Source organism: Peromyscus maniculatus, chromosome 18, assembly GCF_049852395.1.
Source record: "Peromyscus maniculatus bairdii isolate BWxNUB_F1_BW_parent chromosome 18, HU_Pman_BW_mat_3.1, whole genome shotgun sequence".
Lineage (NCBI taxonomy): Eukaryota > Metazoa > Chordata > Mammalia > Rodentia > Cricetidae > Peromyscus > Peromyscus maniculatus.
The window spans coordinates 17,396,861-17,419,042 of NC_134869.1; the positions used below are offsets into that span (position 1 = coordinate 17,396,861).

At 40.3% G+C, this 22,182-nt stretch overlaps 1 protein-coding gene across 5 annotated transcripts in view; it reads right to left on the bottom strand.

The window, feature by feature from the left end:
- Positions 1 to 22,182, bottom strand: part of LOC107399647 (uncharacterized) — a 92,725-nt gene that overhangs the window by 64,696 nt on the left and 5,847 nt on the right. The gene's annotated exons all lie outside the window — the stretch shown is intronic.

Below are 22,182 nucleotides of genomic sequence, written 5' to 3' on the forward strand. Positions count from 1 at the left end.
GCTCCTTCTTTCTAAGCAAGACATCAGTGGCTCCATCTTTTCTAAGTAGTTAGGATTAAGTTCAAAACACCATCTTTTTATTTACACAGGAAAATCTTCACAAAAGACAATTTAAAAAAAAGAAAAAAAATGGGACAAAAGTACTCAATATTTTGGGGTCAATATTTACACTCTGTGCTGTATAGAATTAGTACCAAGTCTGGGTGGATTCTATTCTGGTGACGGAGCAGCCTAGAATTGTCCTGAGTGCTAAGATTCTTTCAACCAATTTTTAGAATAAAAAGAGGTTTAGCAGAAATGTACTACTAATAGCTACAAAATTACAGGCTTCCCCTTAACCCACCCAAACACACTCCACCCTGTGACATAGCAGATATAACACAAGCCATCTTTGGAATTTTGCCAACTTTTCCCATTGGTGAGCTGGCAGAGTTGGCCCAAACTGTCTTAAAACGGCCTTACCCCATGAGAGCCCTCTAAGGATTCCTCGTGGAATCCAGTCTGATTCTTTGGCAAAAAGAGCAGTGAAGACTTGTATGTGTGAGAATCGATCAGACCTGTAAGTATCTTCCCAAGACAAATTGTCAAGATGAAATGCTATATCTGGGCTTCCTAGTCATTTGACCTTTGCAGATAGGAATATTTCCCTTTCTGACATGTCAAGATTCAGAAGTGTGTGTGTGTGTGTGTGTGTGTGTGTGTGTGTGTGTGTGTGTGTGTGTGTGTAGCATGCACATGCTCACCTGTATCTGAATATACAGAGGTTAGAGATTAACATTAGATGCTTTTCTTGATCGCTCTTCACCTTAGTTTTTGAGAGAGGGTCTCTCACTGAACCCGGAGTTTACTAATTTGACTAGACTAGCTGGTCAGCGAGCCTCAGAGATGCCCCTGTCTCCGCCTCTCCATCAATGGGATTAGAGGACCATGATCAGATTACGGGCCCATAGTCCACACATACTACTTTTCTCTGTGTGCTCTGGGCATCTGAACTTGGGTATTCATGCTCGTGTCGCAAGCACTTTGTTGGCTGAATCATCTGCCCAGATCAAGATTCAGACTTTCAGAATAAATTTTCAGCCTCTGATTTCATTGAAAATCATGCCATTTATATGTTATGTTAAATCCCTTCGGCTAGGTGCAAAATTGTAATTTCACACAGTGCCATGCAACCTATTGGTTGACCAGCTTTTCACTTACCTCTCCAATGAAATAAAGCCAGAGAGTTCTAGCCCAGTAGTTCTCAACCTTCCTAACGCTGCGGCCCTTTAACATAGTTCCCCATGTTGTGCTGACCCCCCACCCCAACCATAAAGTTATTTTTGTTGATACTTTATAACTGTAATTTTACTACCATTATGAATTTTAATGTCAATATCTGATATGCAGGATATCTGCAGCCCTAAAAGTTGTCGTCGTCACTGAAATGCATCTAACAGGAGTCGCTTTTTACGTCGTCTCCTATATAAAGTTCCTGAGAGCTTTTTGTATAAAATGCATAAACCCTCTGTCCCTGCCAGTATGCCAGAGGTCACCACCTCTTCGGAGCAGATCGTGAGGATGACAGGAAAACCAGCACCTGTCCAGAGTACTTGACTTGATAGCAGGAGCTATTCCCAATCTGCATACCTGACCTCCTTCATCCCACTGCAGCACAATTACACTCGCCATGCAGACCAGACAGAATCACCGAGACAGCAAGTCATTGGCCTGGAATCACACAGCTTCCAGAGGGTGGAGTTGGGGTTTTAATGGGAGGCTCGGCTCCTGCAGTGTCTATGCTGACACCGCACAGAAATCTGCCTGTCTGAGCCATGGGTCCCCGAACTGCAAGCTCTCGACTCTCAGAGGCTTACACAAAAAGATGATCTCTTTACACTGGCTCTCTTCTTTCTATCTGAATGAAATCAATTGGCTTGGAACTAAATTTGACTCTGATTGGCCCTGACCACCAGGCTTACCTGTCTATTTCTCATTCACGTAAAAATGACTAACTAGACCCTTTGAGAAGACCATTGACCTAACTGTCTCCTATGGAATCAGGCCCCCTAAGTTTGTATCTTGGCTCTGTCTTTGCAAGCTGGATATGTGTGATTGTATCTCTTCATGAATTGGCTTCCTTGCCTACAAAATACAAATGTAAATAAATCTACTGCCAATTAATCTATGGTAAATGCTTAACCCAGTGTAGGCACATTGGAGACGACTTAGTTTATGTGCATGAGCCGCCAGCTGTGATGACGATCAAAGGCTGTCCCTGGCTGAGAAAGCAGCACACATTTCAGAAAAGGCAGATGTGGACACAGGAATGACATGGCTTTCAAATCTGTATTGTCATCCATAGCCCCATGTAACTTGATTCTGCTTCCTTTTGCAGGAACATAGGCGTATTCCTGGAATATGTCAGAATCACCTAAGGAGGCCAGAAAAATCTCATAAGCCAGAAGAAGCAGTCTCTGCAAGGGAAGGGAAGGTTTGTTTGAGGGGTTGTGGCAGGATGGCTGGCTTCATTGTTTTCTTATATCATAAGCCAGATTCCAACACAGAGTCACACAGGTGCATTTGGACTAGAGAGTGATGAGACAATTTTAACAACTCTTCAGTGTGAGACTGGGGCAACTCTCTGTGTGTCTCTCATGCCTGTTTCTACTTTGCCTGCTTCCCTTCCTGGAACCACAAGCCAGTGGTTCTCACCCTTCTTAATGCCGCGACCCTTTGCTACAGTTCCTCACGGTGTGGTGACCCCCGACTATTATTTTCATTGCTACTTCATAACTGTAATTTTGCTACTGTTACGAATTGTAATGTAAATATATATATTTGGAGAGAGGTTGTTCCAGGGATTGCGACCCACAGGTTGAGAACCACTTCTTCAAGTGCTTAGACTTCTTTGAGGCTATATGGATGTCTTGGAAAAGGCTGGCTAGGAACCTGAAAAGACGATTCATATTCCAAAGTAAGAGTAATACAAGTTTTAGGAGAAAATGGCAGGTTCGGTGCCCATTTATATGACACTGTACAACAAGTGAGACACAAAGAAAATGGAATGGACTAAAACTTCTTTCTCTTCAGTTCTAAAATGGACCTCGCCACTGGGGAGCATGAAAAGCTCAGAGGCCCAGCAGGAGACCCAAAGAGAAGCTATTCTGGGTCACTCCCCCAGGATGCACTGGGTTGTCTATGTGGCCTGCTTGCCATGGGATGAACCAACCAATTTCTGGCACCCAAAAGGCCAACAGTGAGAGGCCCCAATACTTCGTTTTGTCTGCCTCAGAGACCAGACATTCTCTGATATATCCGAGGAAAGGGGAACCTTGATGTACAAAGCAGCATCTTGGTCCAGAATTACGGTTTTGATGAAGGGATGTCTGAACAGCCTCATTTGAGAGGAAGACAGAAAAATAGATGGTAAAAAAAAAAGCACATCCATTCCCCTGTTTGGACCCTCCAGGCATCTCTGCACAAATTCCTCCCCACCAATATCCAGGCCTCTCCTCAAATAGAAAGAACCTATCACCTGTATTCTAAGAGACTCTCATTGTGAAATGAGGTCTTGGAAACACACAGCCTCTGGTTTTCTAGGTGCGGATGGTGTGTTTCCAAGGTAGCCAGGTGTTGATCATGGGCAGTTCTAAAATTAGAACCCTTGGGAGGTCAAGAGTGGTTGAAGTCTTAGAAAAACATTACATTTCCTGATATCAACTCCACACAAATGTCCTCACCTAGCAAGGGATGACAGCATGATCTACCAGGAACCATCTATAGAGCAGAAGTAGTTGGCCTTGGGTGATGGACAGCCATGAGGGGGTGCAGAGTGAGGGGTTGAGCTATCCGGTCTGGCCTCATACCTGTCAACATTAGTCCTCTGTACAGACAAAGGATATCATCTTTCGGCTCTGAGATGATGTGAGCTGAGGCTCTAGCTTCCTACCTCAGAGTATCTCTCAGCCAGGGCCAGCATAGCCTTTACATTTATCTTCAGAAAGCCCTGGTGTGTGCAGCTCCAACTGAGGCAACTTCATGAATCTTCTCCCCCGTGTCCTCTCTCCTCACCCCAGCTTCACAAGAACATGAAATGTGCTTTTCAGATTTTCTTACCAAAAATGTGTAAGTCTTACTTTATTTTGGAATTGTCTTCTTTTTCTTATTACCACATACTTGGAAACCATGGAAAGCCATTTATAAACTTTAACTTGTCATTTGTCTTAAAGATTCTATTTATTTTATAGCATATAACAGTTTCAGAATAACCTCTAAAAGCACCAAATGTGTGCTTGTCTCTATGGGTTTGGATGTATGCACGTTCCTGTGCATATGGAAGTACATGTGTGTGTACGTGTGTGCATGCCCCTGTGTATGTGAATGTGTGTGTGTGTGTGTTTGTGTGTGTGTGTGTGTGTGTGTGTGTGTGTGTGTGTGTGTGTGCCTGTATGTACATGTGGAAGCCCAAAGACATCTAATGTCATTCCTCAGGTACCACCCACTAGGTCTCTCACCAGCCTTGAACTCATGAAGTAGAGTAATTTGGTTGGCTAGTGGGCCCTGCAGTGCCTCCTCTCTCTGTCTCCTCCATAGGGAGATTATAGTCAAGTGCCATTGTACCCAGCTTCTCTTTTTCTAACATGGGTTCTAAGGATGGAAGAAAGGCAATGACTTTGGAGACTGAACTATCTCCCCTGCCCACCAAAAGAAACATTAAAAAATAACAGAGCGGGGAAAGAGACTCTGCTTACCTATGGCCTCCTCCCTGGTCCCTCCACGGACCTGTTGTCATTCCTCATTATTCATTTTTTATGATTCCACACACAAATTCAACCCAGGTGATTTGGCTCTCAACAAAATGAATGTGAATTAATTCGGGTCATGCATTTTAATGAGACGACACTTCAGCAGCCCTCAGACATTCCAGAGGCAAAAGTCGCTTCTTTTGGTGCTAACACTGGAATTCCTTTTCTTAAGAAATCTTGCTTCTTTAGGCTCTGCTAATTGTCCACTAGGAACCCGCTGGCACAGGAGCAAGGTCAGAGGAGAGGAAAGGAAGACCGGGCTGTCAGATGTCCCACATCCTCACTCCAAGGCCACTCACTGCCACACACCTCTATTCCCTTTAGTTCTTAGGTTCAAAAAAGTCTTACAGTGTGACATCAAGCTTGATCTTGACATTTTGCTTGACTATTCAAAAATTACACTCATCCCAGAGTGATGGCAGGATTTCTTTCAATATTCTCTCCCTCCCTCCCTCCTTCTCTCTCTCTCTCATTAAATGGTAGAGTCATACTTAAAGAATGATGATTTCTGGGGTCATTCATTCAATTCTTTAAAGACTGACATCATGTTAAAATTTCATTCTGCTAATCTTCTCCAATTCTATTCCTGCTATACTTGACATGTCAGGAATAATTATAAGTGCTTAATAAATACAGAAGACATTTCTTTTTAGTATTCCTGAGCAGAGAAGCACAGTATTGCTTTGTTAGCAGCTTTCCACTCACTGGCAATTTGCATGTGGAATCAGCAATCCCTCATGAAAAAGCAGAAGTCTGCCCAGTGTTTTGGTTTCTCTAGCTGACTGTGGCTTCCCGGGGACCATTCCTTCCTTACACATAATTAATAGCCCACGCTTGACTTCCTCGGAGATGTCCCTCACCTTCTCGTGCCACTGTGCAGATGAGCGTGTTCAAGGCAATGACTTTGCTATGTCACTTGTTAATATCAGGATGGCTTGTTTAAAAACGGGTTCTGATTAAATTGAAAGGTTGATCTGGAAGCCTGTGTTCAAAGTTATCTCTTATTTCACACTCCCCAGGAAGAGTGGGCACTGTCTGTTCTGTTCATCAGACAAAGGCAGAGAAATCTATTTTGTATCCAAGGTAAATGGAGAGCTCCTGTCCCAGTATTTCCTTTCAATGCTTCCTATTCTCATACATGAATGTTTTTTTGTTTTTTTTTTTTTTTTTAAAAAGTGACTACAAAAGGACCTGCCAGGTTATGGTCTTGTTTCAGCTCAGAATAAATAAAACTGCCTCTACAATGATGCATTGGGTGAACATCTCCCAAGGTGGGTGCACTGTAAGGGAATGTTGAGGACATCATTGGACCATGATGATGGAGATTAGAACCAGGTGCCTCAACCTCAAATTTGTTGGTTGAGATGAATTCTTCTAACATCTCCGGAAAAAAGAACTACCAGGCTAGCCCTCATGTGAAGAGACTCAGTGCTGGCTGAAGCTCCCAGCATCAATTCTGCAAGACTAGTTTCTGATGTGCCTGCGGTTTGATGGGAAAAGTTTTTGACTTGTGTGGATAGAATTTTGTTTCCCTGTCACTTATTAGTTATTTGGCTCTGAGCAACATATGTTTCCTGGGGCTGACTTTATATGATGCCAGGAATAATACCTCACGGGTCTCATGTGATATCCGATCATGTATGTGACATGGGAAGCATTCACTTATGCTAAAGCATCATAATGATGCACACTCAGCATGGTTCCACTTCAAGAAGGACTTATGACTAATGCGCACGGGCGTCAGGATGATTGACACTAACAAGAAGTGTAAGGGGAAGTCCTCCTGCGATTTAATGGCAGTCAGCATTGGGTATTGGACTTTCTTTTACAGAACTACTATTGTGAGACACATTTAATCATATGAACAGATCACATATATAGGGAACCGATTCTCAAGGAATGACGAGGCAGTAAAATCCTTGGACTGTATATCAAAAGGACATAAATGAACACCTTTTAGTAATTAGGAGGTATTTCATTGTCTTATAGCACCTAAGGGTCATAATTATGATTATCAGGGGCTAATTTACAAGAGAAATGGATCATGCCCAAATGACTCTATGATATAAGTGAGAATAAATTTTTTGGAATTAATCCATAATATCCATTTTTAATGTTGTCACATGTCTCCATAAAAAAATAGCATGACCTCAATAATTTGCAGCTATCTGACCTCAGTTTTTAATGATTTGAATTATCTCTAAGTAGAAATTAACTGCAGTGTGCAAATTTCCACACATCGCCAAGCAGGATGACCAACCACCATGCCTTCTGGGAGGTGCTTATGGCTGGTTTTCACCTGTGTCAATGATCTGAGGTATCAGGTTTAGAAAGAGCAGCAGGAAGTCACTGGAGGGCTGGGACACACAGAGGAACTAATAGGGTCTGTGCTGGCAGATTGACAGACTGTCAAAGGATGAGATGAGTTAGCAGCCGAAGGGGACTTTGTAAGTTATGTGGCCCTAGACACATGTAAGGTGTTATTGTTACTAATGATAACCTTAGTCATTTACAATGGGGAAGTTATATATAGCTGGAAAGGGAAGAGTTCTTTTTCAGATGATGACACGTTTTCTCCTTCCTCACCCGATTCTTGCTCTCTCAGCTTATCTCTGAGCCAGCCTGAGTGACACATTAGTCTACCCCCGTTTCCTTCTCTTTTTGTCATAGTTTGACACAGTTGAAATAGATGGGAAGATCTTGCAGAGAATGAGGCTGCAAGCACATTCTGAAAATTTAAAAATAACTGGCTCTGAAAAGTGTAGTATAAAGGTGTCTGTACGCAAGAGGCTAAGTGTTCTTTGTTTATGTGGCTAGAAGCATGCAGCAATTTTTATAAGGGTGGTAGAATATTCTGGAAGCTCAACATCTGCATACTATCTCCATTAGATGTCATTTTCTCAACAGATACAAGCCAGGATGATCTCCATTTGTGAGCTCAGCTATTTGAATCATCTTCTTCAAATACACAAGCCTATATATGTAAGTAATTATGAATGTGTGGTTGTATAATTATAAACCTATGTAGTTATGCAGAAATACACACCACCATAAGAAGAGAGGTTACATGCAGGAGAAGGCTGTAAAACTCTACAATGTCATCAACAATCATTTTTGAACTATATAAAAGTAAAATTAGATTAATACAAACAAATAATCATTTCCCTACCATAGGAAAGATTTTTAAAAAAATCTCTTTAGTTGATTAATACAAACACATTTAGAATATTGTTATAAGCATAGGGCATACCACCCACAATGCTCAAGCAGGAATGAGTAAAAGTGTAAAATTGCAAACCCAGCTCTTAAGGAGCAGAGCCGGAAGGGAGGATCAAGAGTTCAAGATCATCCTAGGCTAGATAGTGAACTTGAGGCCAGCCTGGGCTACATGAGAGTCTGAAGAAAAACATCAGTCTGTGACCATCTTAGGCTAGATAGTGAGCCTGAGGCCAGCCTGGGCTACATGAAAATCTAAAGAAAAACATCAGTTTGTGACCATCTTAGGCTAGATAGTGAGCCTGAGGCCAGCCTGGGCTACATGAAAATCTAAAGCAAAACATCAGTCTGTGACCATCTTAGGCTAGATAGTGAGCCTGAGGCCAGCCTGGGCTATATGAAAATCTAAAGAAAAACATCAGTTTGTGACCATCTTAGGCTAGATAGTGAGCCTGAGGCCAGCCTGGGCTACATGAGAGTCTAAAGAAAAAGCAAATCAATTGTTCACAGCTGTTCTATCCAGGAAAAGAAGTGGAAGTGAGGGCCAAAGTGTGGGTTGTAGTTGCAAGCAGTTCCTTTTTACTCTTTCCATTTCACTGGGGACATTACTAGCTTTATAATTAATTAATTACTGAAGCAATGCAGGAATGAGAGGCCACAGCACTTGCACTCAGAGAACACTGAGTGTAACCCGAGGCTCCTGCAATCAGACCTACAACTGTCCCTGCCGGTCACAAAGCTCTGTCAAGTAAATATTTGTACCCGATGGGGACAGAAGTAGCACCTTCTCCTGCCCCTGGCCACTGCCCTTCACAGGATCTTCCAAAGCTCTGTCTGGGACATGATGTCCATGAGGACCTTCCGTCCAATAAGGAGAAAGTAACAGTAAATCCACCTTGCCTGGAACCCATGCTCACAGCAAATAAGATTTTCTTCTTGTTTTTAACTGGACAGGTTAAAGTACTAAGCTTAAAAACTGTAGCCAATTTTTTTTAAACCACCACAAAAACATCACATACAAGAAAAGAGATGCTTAAAAATACACCCGTTTTTTTTTTTTCTTTTTTTTAAACCTTAAGGGATTTAAGGGTTTATTTGGAATGTATCCTAAAGTTTTATTCAAGGTAGAGTAAACATCTGGCTTCATTTTGTGATTTTAAAATCTATGTAACAGTTACTAGTGAAAACAATGAGCTACATGAGGGATTGGTAAACAGCGAGCAGGAAGTCAGACACAGGATGCTGTCTGTCTGTCTGTGTGAATAAAAGTTACTGGGACACAACCATCCTCATACATTTGAGCATCTCCCCCCCTCCCTGCTCTCTTTAGAGCCACATCAGAAAAGGTGAGTCTTCACTGAAGAAACCAGGTTCTCCGTGAAAGCTAAAATACTCACTAACTGGACAGATTCAAATATGTTAATAAAATGTTGAGGAGGGGGGCACACCTTTAATATCAGCACACAGGAGGCAGAGGCAGGCGGATCTCTGTGAGATAGAGGCCATCCTGGGCTACAGAGGGAGTTCCAGGGCAGGCTCCAAAGCTACACAGAAAAACCCTGTCTAGAAAAATCAACAACAACAACAACAACAACAACAACAACAACAACAAAGTTGATGCTGTGGCTACTTAAAAAATATGCATGTGTCTAATTTGTCTGTTTTTGTACGTGTCTAATTTGTATGTCTGCTCCTTTGGGGAATCTGGTTTTGGGAGAGACTTGCAGTTGTGAGTTCTTAAGGCGAGGGTATATGTTTGTTTTCTCTGTTACACAGAGAAACAGAAAGAGACGATGAATACATTACATCCTAAAACCTTGGTGGGGAGAATAGAAGCTTAAATCTAAGTTTTTCTACTTCATTTACATTCCTGTTGGTCCTAGACCAAAGTCTTAGGTTGAAGCTACCAAGCAAGGCCTGAATTGAAGGACTGCAAACTTAATGGTTGCTACTTAATGTGTCTCTAAGTGTTTCTAACATTGTGAAGACTTCCCCAATTCCTGAATGCCCCAATTTTATGCTGAAAAGAACCTGGCCAAAAAAAATTATAATTGCTTAAGCTACATTTTTGCAAAACATTTGCGTGGATGGAGCAGTGCAGGGTACTGCCAGCGATGTTCTGATTTCCTTCTGTCTGGCAAGTTGGCTGGGCTTGTTTGGCATTTCATTAACAAAAAATGAACCTCACTTCTCTCCCTGAGAAAATAGCATGTGTAGTATTTTGGGGACAGCAACACTCAGTGTGCTACTTTTTAGTATAAAAAATATTTTTTCTGAAATGTGGATGAATAAAGCTTTCAAAAGCTTTTCTCTGGCATGGGAACTGGCTACCTCGGGAGATCCATGTTCTAGGTATGTGACTGAATGAAAGTGTTAGAGAAATACCTTTAAATGTTTAAAAATCACCAAGAAGCAATGCTTGAAACTATCAAGGGAACTGATCTGGAATCCATAAAATAGCTTCCTGTGGCACTGCAATTATGATGTGCCGTGCAAGCCAAAAGCTAGTTATTTTGGTTTCTCTGAGAACAAGACATTGGTAACGTGTAGTATATGTGCTCGGAAAGAAGGTAAAATAAAGATAATTGTAACGTGTGACTTGGTTACTATTCCTCAGATGGGGTGAAAAGAAAATTAAAGGTAAACACATATACACATAAGCATTCTAAAATAGCTCAATTATCAGTAGGGGAATGAGCAAACATTTCTCCAGTCCTGGGCTAAATTCTTACTTAAGAAAGTCTTCACTCTAGTGAAAGGAAGCAAATTTCTCCCAGTGATCAACACAAATGGAAAAGCCATCTTACTAATGCACAGACTAGCTTAGGTGCGGGATACTGATAAGGCTTAGCACAACTGGGAATGGCATAAAGACAAGACGCATAGAGGAAGAGGCCCTCAGGAAGGTGACCACAGTGTCATCTAAAAGAGGAATAAGAAGAGGGCAGGAAAGAGGGGTGCAAGGGGAGGTGGAAACACCACAATCAGTAAATGCACACAAATAGTATTTACGTGTGTAAGACTACACTGCTGAATATTGCTAGAGATACAAATTTGAAATAAGACCTGGGTGGTCAGAGGAAAACAAAGACCAAGAGAGAGGCGGCAAGTGGTGGCTTTAAGGTAGATTACAGGTTGGGCCGTTTGGCTCTGTATCTGGCAGGGAGGGGCAGCACTGGAAGGAAGCCTTTGGACTTGGCGCTGCACATCTACTCTAGGTTCCGCACTGGATGGACTTGACACTAATGGATCAGACGCCTAAATCGTTCAGATGTCCCAGCAGGAGACAAACCCCAAGAGGCAATAATTCTGAACTGCAACTGGCGATGATAATGAATGGCCATTATAAAGGGACTCGAGAAATATTTAGGACAGAGAATTAACTAGTTCTAGCCCTTGGTCTGAAGTAGAAACAACAAGAATGAAAAGAGGAGAGTAAAAATGGCCATTGTCTCTCTGCTTCTGATGAATAGACAATAATGTCACAAAACCAAATGGAGAACATAGAATGAGAAACCAGGGGAACCATGATGAGGTTAATTTGTGCATATTGGGTTGGTAGTGTCTGATGCACAGGGCAAGCTTTTGGGAACTCAGTTCTGGATTTTGTGTGACTATATATAGGTTTAAGAGTCTTGTAAATCCTGACATGGGATGGCAGCACAGGGTATGATGTGTGTGGCAGGAGGAGGAACTTGAAAAAAGGGAAGGAGTCAACTCTGTGACGGAGATGGATGAGGAGACACAATTTGGATAACCTGGTATCATGAGAGACTGGGAGGTGGGAACTTTCACGATTGAATGCATCATCAGGACCAAGCATGAAGCAAGATCTAGGGAGAAAGCAAAGAGTCCAGTTGGAATCTCCAACCCAGAAAGCACTAGTTCAGTGATGCATTAAGGTAGGCAGGCAGGGACAAAGACATACCCCAAATACATAGACATCAAGGTGACATATTTCAAGGAAATGGAGACACCATAATGAATATGGAGAGGGACCATGACAATGTTAGGACATTAAGGACAGGAGACACACTGTACTTGAACCATCTGTGCTGAGTTCCAGCCCAGACTTCAGCTTCCCTGAGGAAACTCAGCTTCCCTGAGGAGCTTTCCTCCATTTCTCTCTGCCCTTTGTTCTATCTGCTTCCTATGATATTCATCTCTGAGATACTTTCCAGGGAAGTTGACCTAATCCTGATAGTAGTATTCAGCCTCTTCAGCAAGCAAGACATAAAACAAGTCACATTCAGTGTTTTTTTAATATTATCTCTCCTAACAAAATGAGAGAAAGGGGGAATTGGGAATTTGTTTCTTAAATAATTACTATTTTCAGAATATATCTTCTTTATTTCATTCCTACTTAACCCCTGTCCACTATTGTCAGAGTGCTTATACTTTACAATAATTCCTTTACAAAAGATGTACTAGTACATTATGGGATCTCCATAAAGGAGGCCTGATTTATTGATGAATAGTTACTGTACTTCCTCGTATTTTTCTACAGTTTTTAATCTCCTTTACTGGAACAGAGAGTAAAACATAGTTAAAAGAGATTTATCTGAATATGAATAGATTTTTAAGTTTTCCTGGCTTGTCACCACTTAGCCATGGGACCATCTCCAAATTCGGTCTTTATTATAACTATCATCTTACTTTACTAATGGTTCCTTCTTCTAGAATTTACAGGTAAGAGAAAATGATAATAAACAGTCTAGCAATGCATTATAAGATCTAGGAAACTAAATATAAAGATGTTTCATGAGTGGGAAGCAAATCCTGAGTCATGCACAGGTCATAAAATCATGGTGTATGTCTTAGAAGAGACATACTTGATAATAATTGGAAAAGATAGTTCCATGTACTGGCTTTTCTTTTTCCAATGAAAAGCTCATTTGAATCTCACAATATTTTTCTTTCAAAGTCTACCACCAAGAGTTTGATGACAAATCAAAGCAGGATTGTTACAGCCTCAGTACCCATGCCAAGAACTCCAAAAGCAACGGCAAAGAGACAATTTCTGGAGGCAAATGATTCATTTCTGTTTCTGCTCTATTCACTAGAACATAACCACAGTGGAGATTCAATCTAAGCTCCAGTAATACAAAATCTATGTCCTCGGTCACCACACAGACAGCTGTTTCCTCCTGTAGAGTCTCCACAGACAATGCTGAACAAAATGGCCTCAAAGAACTTTAGAGTGGGGGGGGGCAAGCAATTAAAAACTGCTTTTAGTTTTATGTAAATTTGAGCAACACATATTTGTGATCCTGGAGATAAAATGGGATAAATTAAATTGCAAAGAATTATCCTCATGCTCTTTCTTCTCCGTTCCACAGACCAACAGAAGGAATCATGACAGTAAATATGGTTGGTCCTTTTTCTAGACCATTCTGGAAGTCTGCATAGCCTCTGTTGGCCTTGTTCTCTAGAGCATTCTGGAAGGCTACATAGCCTCCACCAGTCTTGCTCTCTATGGGTAACTTTTCCTACAAGCAGATTTTAATCCCTTCCAACCCTTGGTTGTTTTGATCCCACTGCTGTACAGCGTTGGATCCTGTCAAGGTTTTAAGTGATTTTATCCTTTGCAACTCCTGAATTCAGCTCTGTTTCTCTTATATTGCATCTTTGGTCTCAGTTCACTTACTGCTCTCTTAACTGGGTTCTTTTGGCCTTTTTAAAAAATCGGATCTACTCTCTGAGGGGTAATAAACTTCTTTGGTTTCTATGGTCCCCAGTCTTCACAAGCAACTCTGCCATCAGTCCTTTATAGAACTGGCAATGTTCTTCCCCATGACCTCTCTTTGACTCCTTCTTTGGGTGTCTACATTGATATTTCATAGAGTTGGCTCTCCTAAATTCATAGTGACGTGGGCAACCCACTCTGCCTGCCACATCTGTCTCCTCTCTTGCCCCTGACATATTTGTCTTGTGCCTACATCCCACCACCATCTACATCTCTCACATCTGTAACTTCTGCCAGTGTCCATCCCCAAGGTTGCAATCCTGTCTTCAGCTGATCAGCCTTCTCCCTGCCTTCCAATAGCCAAGACCCTATCTTGTCCTTAATAGAAAAGTCAATCTTGTTAGAAATATCTGCAAAGCAAGCATCTCTTAGCTGTAGTTTCTGACATACACAACACATTTTACTTGGTCCCCTTTTCTAATACTTAAACTTCCCCTAGTAGTCAATGTCCCATTGCAGCTTTGTCCTATTTTCTCTCTGCAAATTGATTAACTTTCTATCTCCTCCAGTGGATTTTGAAATTCAGATGGATGCAGAAATTATAGCTATATATCAACTTTTTGGATCTTTAATATTTATCAATACTTATAGTTTTAAGATATAGAAAATCTAGTGGTGACAATGAAATTAGGTCTCATGTAAATTTGCCTGTCCTACTATGAAGGACATTAATGAACAAATTCATCCTGGTAAGCAGATAGCTTGGCTCTATCAGCTCCCCCATGGGCCATAAAAGCACTAAGACTGTTTGGTACCTTGTTCTCTGTCCTGTGGAGCTAATCCAACCATGGACTTGCTTTTGAAGTCAACTGGAACATCACGCATGGGTGAGCTCCAGAGAGCACACAAAAGCAAGAGAAGAAAACTGACATGTTATTCTTAACTAAAGAGACTGAGCTATTTCTGAGCTTCTATACACACTTGGGCATCCCACAGACTTCAAGAGCCTGCAGATGAAGTAGAAGAAGCTCGAGTTAAAAAAAAAAAAAAGTCCTGAAAATGGGCAGCGCATAAAGCCACAAGAGAATGAAAGTTCTAAATTCTAAGTGTATCTTCATCATGTTTCTTTCTTTCTTTATCAAGCCATACAAGTTACAGATAGAGAATTCTTTAAAGCTATAAAGATACTCCCTAGGAATGTCGGGCTCTTTTCAAATGTCATAGACTACTTATCTTAGGTATAAAAACTGCCATGTAGACTCCCATTCAATTCCAAGCAATGGACATTTATCTAGAGTTTTTATTGAGGAGTCAAGCCCATCAAGTTGAGAGTTCCATCAGCATCTTCACAAAGAAAGTCATGAAGTAGCTCTCATAGCCTACAGCCCTCCACAGCCACTTAAAAAGCCCACTTCAACATCAGTCTGCGATGTGGCCACATGGGTGAAATACACATTCAAGTTTTATAATATAGCATTAACACGGCAGTATAACTTTAATCCTATACACAAAGGCTTAAACAAAATGACAGCTTTGGCAAAGTTGATTTGTGTGTGTAGCTTTTGACCCCATGTGTCTTTTTCTGAAAGCAAAGCCCACTGAATAAAAAGAACCAACTAATGAGAACTTAACTAGTATTTATCTGGTGATGTTTTTTCTTTACCATCCCAAGCCTTTATGTAGTTACTTATAGATGGCAGATAATAGCATTTACCTTATATTATATATGACTGTGGTACCTGATGAGGAGGAAATGGACAGAAGACGATAACAAAGTCAGTAGTATAAGCTTTATTTACAGAAGAAAGTGCATCTAAGTGCTGAGTCATGGACCAAGGTAATAGTCGGTCTGGAACTCTGATCTAATTTTGTCTGATTTAGAGTTTCTGACTATCCTGCCATCTGGCCATCAAGCTTACTGATACTCTTTGAATCTCGAAGTGAACAAGAAAAGGACACATCAGCTGGGCAGATCCCCAACCATCATCACACAAGGATAGAAGCCTTCTAACAAGCATCTCTTCAAAATGTGAGCTCAAATTTAGAATATCAAACATAAAAAAAAATCTATTACTCTCAACCAGGTACTAAATTCCAATGTGGAAAAAAAGTGGCAGAAACATCACCAGTGCTCCTGTGTTCAGAGAAAATGAACATGCCTCTGAGAATCAGAAATGCATTGATTACTGACAAGAAATGAATTCACTAGGGGGCCAAGAAAATTGCTCTGTGCTCCTGGACATTGATGCAACACTTTAACCCTACTGCTTATTTAAATATTTCAAGATGAAGCCTGGAAAATTGTATTTACCATTAAGAGGACCATTATTCAAAATAAGTCAGCTACAGTGTTGGACTAAAGACTCTGATGGTAATAAGCAACCTATGTCAAAGTTACATTATTATGAGGAAGCACATTGGAGACCCAACAGAATGAATTGCCAGCTCCTTAGAGTGGGCAGTATGAGGATGTCTACCCTAAAACATATTTGCTTCAAAGGTATAGCACCAAATATTTGTTCATATTTATGCAAACAAGAAGTTGAGTTACACAATCTAGTGAGGCAAAGTCAAGATGAAAATAGTTGAGTCCATAATTGAACACTTGACCCTTTTCTTTAAATATTGTTTTCCTCTATCCTGATTTACAAATTTAAATACCTACTGTATTCTCCAGTGTGTAGTACTTGGGTGTGCTCAAGTTTTGGGTTGATTTTTCTTTGCTTCAAACACTACATGCCTAAAGTGTATGTGTATCATGAGGTCAGACACAATGCCTCTTGTCTCTAATGTTTATGTTGTATATCACCCTGTGGGAAATGGAGATGTGGAGAAAGAAATCCTACTGAGTGATTTCTCAGCCATACTTTTCACATTGGATGAAGTTCAAAGGTACCTTCTGCAAACAGCTATCAAAATGAAATATAACTCAAAGCAGATGTGGGTGAGTAAGCATCTTTATGTTGGAGGCCCAAAGGCAATCCTAGGCATAGGCAGAAGGTGTATCCTGTCTCTGTTGTAAGTATCTTTTTAGACAGGTGGAGGGAGGTGAACCTTGTCTCCTAAAGATACAGAGAATCCACAGCTGTCATGCCATAGAGGATGCTGTAACCTGTTTTCCAAGTGGTCTCAGCATCCTTTTGTCTGATTCTTCCTATGGTGGGCCCAGTATAATGTCCTTTCATGTGAAAGAAGTCTTAAAAGAATTTACCCGTTGTTTGTCTCTCTCACCACCCTGAATAAAATGATATTTGCCTTCTTCTGTTTTAAAGAACAACATATGTCACCCATAGGAGATGAGTTACGAGAATGGTTGTATAGTTTTCTATCTAATTCTTCCCATACCTGAGCAGAAGGGGGGCTAAATAAATAACAGATCTTCTCTCAAAATTTACAAAAAAGACACAGTAAGTCATTACTGTATTTTGTTTTTCAACCCAAAGAAGTAGGGGCACAACTTGATTTTTTTAATGAAATTTTAAAACACTGTAGCTGACTAATTTTGATTTTCTGGGAAAATTATGACTCGCATGCATACAAAGTCATTGGTTTTTTTTCCTTTACAACCTAAATTTTTATATTTAAGATTCAAACTAAGACATGAAGTTTAGCTTTTAATTATAGTAGCATTTTTATCTAAGAGGAATGAAAACAGCACAGTGTTTCCAACAGCAAATGAAGGTTAGGGTAGGGTTCCTACATCTGTGGTTGTTAAAGACGGTTTCGTAAGCTTCTCATCACAGTGTAGGAGTCTATCTTCCCAAGATGGAAAAGAAACGGAAGTGTTTCAAAGGAGAGACGCATAAGCAATGCTTAAGAGTCCTTTGAACATTTCAACTTTCTTTTATGCCCAATATCCTGAAATATCATTGTAGTAATAGTCAACTTTACTAACCCTCGATCCCCAACACCACACACACACACACACACACACACACACACACACTCACACACACACACACACACATGCACACACACACACTTTTATTACGAGCCTCTGATAAAGCACAGAACAGTTTAATAATTTACAATATTACATAATTGATCCTTGAAAGTTCTGATGAAGCAGACATCTTGTGTTTTTGCTAGTGAAATCAACTAACAATGCCCAAGTCCATTTTCAAGAATTAGCCTTCCTTCTGCATATTTGCGCTGCCTCACAGATAATCTGAGCCAATATTCTAAGCCTGAAAGCTACGTTTGGTTATTAATATTGCTTTGTACCTGTGAAGAAATAGCCTTTCCGTTTCTAGTGCTAAAGTCTGATTGCTAGAGAGTAATTTCATTATATTAGCCAATTAGTTCTTTAAGGTTCTTTTTCTCCCTCCAGTTATTACAGTTGATGAAGGAAAGATCACATTTCCTGCTTATATAAAACCCTTCATGTAGTCTTAACAACAATAGTTAGATGAGGTAATGAAGAGGGGAGAAAGGCCAGTGAGCTAAGTGAAGGAATGCCTACAGCTTCCAAATTTATAACAATCATATTCGTTGAGTAAAATACACACCGTTTAGAGTTACCAAGGCCAAGTAGGACATCAACTTTCTCCTGATTTGAATTGTAAATATTAAGTTCTCTAAATGGTAGAGAAATGCTAAATTTAAACTACTCCATGTCCATTTTCCTTATTGTATTTTAGACAACAAAAAAAATTTTAAACCACCAAAGAGACTGAGTTTAAGATGTTTATATAGCCGGGTGGAGGCGGCAGCACACGCCTTTAATCCCAGCACTCAGGAGGCAGAGGCAGGTGGATTTCTGTGAGTTCTAGGCCAGCCTGGGCTACAGAGTGAGTTTCAGGAAAGGCACAAAGCTACACAGAGAAACCCTGTCTCGAAAAACCAAAATAAAAAATGTATATAAAGGTTAGAAATCCACAGGGTAGCTGGGTGAACTCAAGCAGGTGGGATGCAACTGTATGGAATTCTGGGATGAAGATGAAGATCATTAAAAGGATTCAAATCGTTTTAGCTCTTTGAAAACACCAGACTTTAAAAAAAAAAAAAAAAAAAAAAAGGTCCAGTCTGTAAAATAATAGCTTCCTCATTCAAATAGTTTTATTCTCTAGCATTTACCACTTTTGAGACAGGAGCACAACGTGGGTGAGAGCCACCGTGGACTTCTGGTTCCACCATGCACGTGTGCACCTTGCAGGTATGCCTTGCCACTTGAGAGTTTCGCCATTCTCCATCTATCTTTTAAATGAAAATTAAAAGCTGCTAACATGAAACTATTTTTGTAAATGTCACCACATGGAATTTCTTTTAAAGATCAACAGCATCATCCTTCAACACGCCTAAAAACAGAATATTATTCGTGCGTCACTTACAGCCTTTTTTCTTTCTCGCTGCTTTCTTTTTTCCATCTTACGTCCACATCTAACCAACAAAGTCGAGAGTGCAAGCAGGTTTTCTTTGTAATCTTTCAATAAAAATCAGTTAGAAATAGCCTATTTCTAAAGTACAATCCTTATATTTGTTCATTCCAATTAACAGTCAATGTGTCCAAATTTGTGTATTTTGAATTCAAGACAGAGGCAATCAAAAATTCAGAGTGGGTGAGGGACTTCAATCAACTTAACTCATTGAGAGTGCACTGGGGAAACTGTCTAACTGAATATTTATTATCAACTACCTGTGGCCTGTCCTTATGGCAAAATCACGGGGGCTAAATATTGTATGCCATCCACTGCTCTCTACTGTGCATCCAGGTGGCAGCCAGAGACCAACAATTATACACTGTAGCGAGGTGCCAGGGTTCATGCCTGAAATTAATGTCAAAAAGGATGGAAGCACGGGAAGTCAGGGTTAAAGGAACTCTATGCCAGCCTTTGCCCTTTATCAACATCACACAGAGGACGATAAGGGTATGGAGCCCAATTTGTTTTTGAAACACCAGTGGCATGTTCGGCTGCTGCTGTGTCAACTGACTGAAAAATATTCCTTGTTTTTTAAAGTAAGGCCAGCTCAGAGGCTTAAGGCCAAAGCTTAACCATCCCCTATTTCAAAGAACAAGGAATCCCCAAAGCACAGAGCAGTTCCAAAAGCATGCATCCCTAAAAGTCTGAAAGGTACATCACATAACATATTATGCTCAAATTTCCCAGGAAAATTAGTGCATATTTTACATATGTGTGTGTGTGTGTGTGTGTGTGTGTGTGTGTGTGTGTGTGTGTGTGTGTGTATGTGTATGTGTGTGTGTATTACTTTCATGGAGCAAATCCTATATTCATATCTACATATATAAACCTGCCCATCGTAGGCAATAGAAAAGCCCTAAAGCAGAAGGCAGATGCAGTATCTGCCTCTAGAAAAGTGCCCACTGAATTTGTACCTAAATAACTTGTAATGAGACAGTACAAAAATAGATATGTAGGTACTTCTCTATGTGCATCAAGGCTACTTTTTAATACAATTGAACAAAACCATAAATAAAAATAAACTTAAGAGCTGATGGTTAATAGAAAGTTTTTGCATCAGATCCTTGAAGATTGAATTTAACTTTTATTGAAGGTAAAATCTAACATGGTTAAAGAGATGGCTCTTGGGTGGAGGTGAGAGTGGGAGGAGGAGCAACTTTTATAATAGTGAAATATGCCCCAGATAATAGAAGCATCATCATATGTAGAGTAAAACCATGAATCCAACCAAAGTATGTGTCATCTGCACTGTGGACTGAGTGACAGAGTGTATCACCATGTCACCACTGCATTTTCTCTTAGAAACAACAGATGTCCATCCCATATCAAATGTATAAATGTTGTTTTGAAAGGGCAGCTTATCCCAAGAAGAAGCAAAATGTAGTTGAAGATTGTTGTATTGTATATACCTGTACGATCCTTGATGTGATCTATAACCAAGATGGAAGCATTGGAAAGACTTTAAAGATGTTGAGTTCTGAATTTAAATCTCCACTGTCTCTTGCCCCTCTTTCTCCCTCCCAAGCATGGATGGGATATGTGCTATGTGGTATGTGATGGAATATGTGCTTTGTGATGTGTGATGGGATATTGTTCGGGCACTGAGCACTGTGTTAGGTAGGTAGCAGGGCATTGAATCTCAAGCTTTCCAGCCCTACACTTTTGACTTTCTTCCTTTATTTCATGCTGTTTTCCCGGAGTCCTTGATAACTTGTCAGCTGGGCACATCCACAAACACTGACAGCAGAGATGAGAGGGGCCTTTTTCAGTTTCATTTCACCTTAGCTGTTGGAAACGTCACGGGTCAAATGGTCACAGCAGATAAGAACATTTGAGGACATTTCTAAGACAGGTTTCTTGGGATCCACAAGTTCTTTCTGGGGCACTAGAGAGCAGGGGAACTGTTTGAAAGAGCACTGGAAAATTGTTTGGGGTACATGGATAATGAGGGGAAATGCAAAACAAGCTTTCCTGGGGTGATGAGGAAGATGGGCTTCCAGTGTAGAAATCCTGTTTAGAAACAGGCATTAATGCAGTTGGAAAGGAGGACTGAAGCTATGTGGTAAGAGGTGTGAAAAGGGTAGATATTTTATGATTGCATTCCTTTGGCTCAAGGGAATCACTGGATGCAAAGGAGATATCATCATAATGTTAAGTTGGCTATGAGGTACCCTTACTCTATAGGCAGAGGTTGGAGCAATTGAGCCCAAGGGGTTTAAAATGACACCTTTATTTTGAGTATCTTCAACAAGTCTAAGACATTACAAGGGCTCAATAATATTTGTTGAATGACTAGAAAATTTAATAGAACCTGAAGAACCTGGGCTTTAAGTCATCATAGCTGTTTACGAGCTCTGTAACATTGGGGGAGATTATCTAACTTCTCAAAACCTTTTTTTCCTCATCTGCAAAAGGAATGTGGTGATATCTTTCTTACAAGTAATTAAGAGGATTAGACAGTGAAAGAAAAGGGCTTAGAGCTGCATATATTGAATAAGTGTTAGCCATTAATAACCAGAATTGGAATTTCTTTAAATCGTAGATTATAATTTAAACTCTCAACATAGTGTAAGAAACATTGGAAGAGGAAAGGAAGGAGAAACTTCTTTAGTGTATGCTGTATCGGAGAACTTAATGTTGGAGAGACAGGATACATTTAGATAATATGTTTAAATATACATCAGTAAGATGACTTCCTGAGGTGCATGCTGACTGACATACCTAAACTTCTTCTAAACTGGTGTGTGTGTGTGTGTGTGTGTGTGTGTGTGTGTGTGTGTGTTTATGTGTGTATGTGTTTGTGTGATGTTTTAAGCATTTAAAACATCAACACGAGAAATACGTTCCAAGATGATATATGTACATCTACTAAGGTGCCTATAAGAGTGAAAAACAGATATTGTTGATTACTTAATCATTAGCGACACGAGAACACACTATAAACACTAAATAATGTTTACGGAAGGCACACTTTCTAAATTCACTATGAAAGGGTGTTTTTAAACATATGTCTGATTTCCATGTTTGAAACTTCTAGTAAATCGAATTGTTCAAATACTTCCTGTAAAATTAG